The sequence below is a fragment of the Cebus imitator genome, unplaced genomic scaffold (assembly GCF_001604975.1).
Source record: "Cebus imitator isolate Cc_AM_T3 unplaced genomic scaffold, Cebus_imitator-1.0 Scaffold845, whole genome shotgun sequence".
In the NCBI taxonomy this organism is placed as follows: Eukaryota; Metazoa; Chordata; class Mammalia; order Primates; family Cebidae; genus Cebus; species Cebus imitator.
The window spans coordinates 190,683-191,870 of NW_016108160.1; positions in this window are offsets into that span (position 1 = coordinate 190,683).

The window sequence follows — 1,188 nt, forward strand, 5'->3', positions numbered from 1 at the left end:
CAAGAGACTAGTGGTCTAAATGGGGAAGAGAAACTTGAAGACTGGCAAATAAAAAATCTTCTGGCTGTATCTACATTTTGTGTGTTGTGTGTGTGATATTTCACTACCAAATTATATAAAAGTGCTTTAATTAATTGGCTTAAAGAAAAGTAAGCATTTACCAGATGAATAGAAGCTAGCAGACCTACTTTTTAATTCACATTATTTTATTAATCATTGATACAATTAGTTCAATAAATTTAGTCTCAAAATTCTCTCCATTAATTTAAAATGTCATGTTATGTCAAATTAAGTAATCCTAGGATTTTTCACTGGGAATTAGTGTTACTAAGAGTTTAGAATATTAGGAAAGTAAGATATATTTTGGGTGACCATTATTTTATAAAACATGAGGCAGTGGCCTGATCTCAGCTCACTGCAACCTCTGCCTCCTTGGTTCAAGCAATTCTCATGCCTCAGCCTCATGAGTAGCTGAGACTACAGGCACATGCCACCACGCCTAGCTAACTTCTGTATTTTTAGTAGAGACAGTGTCTTTCCATGTTGGTCAGGCTGGTCTCAAACTCCTGGCCTCGTGTGATCCACCCACTTTGACCTCCCAAAGTGCTGGGATTACTCCCAAAATGCTGGCTTGAGCCATCGTACCCAGCCTCAATATCTTTCATTTTAAATGCTACAGAAAAAAGGGCATGTTTGGGTTGACACAGAGCCCACAACTCACTCTTAAACAATTACTGATGAGTACATATGATCCAGATGCACAAGAGGTTATCCCCGAAGGAATATCCAGTCTGGTAGACTGGATAAAAGCCACTATAATATAGAAGGTCTGTTTACCCTGAGAAGGGGACTGCCCAACTCTCCCTATAAAATGTCAAGTGGAGCACCCTACATGAAGCAGCTGATATGCTTCATATGCAAGTCACGTGGGACTAGCTTTATCATGATATTTACCCACTGAATATATCAATTACCCAGACCATGGTAAATGCTATGGTTAAAGGAGCCCCTTTTACACGGGTATCCTGGGTGCCATTACTCCTACATAAACGATGGTTCAAGAAGGCTTATCAAGGCCGGGCGCGGTGGCTCAAGCCTGTAATCCCAGCACTTTGGGAGGCTGAGGCGGGTGGATCACGAGGTCAAGAGATCGAGACCATCCTGGTCAACACGGTGAAACCCCGTCTC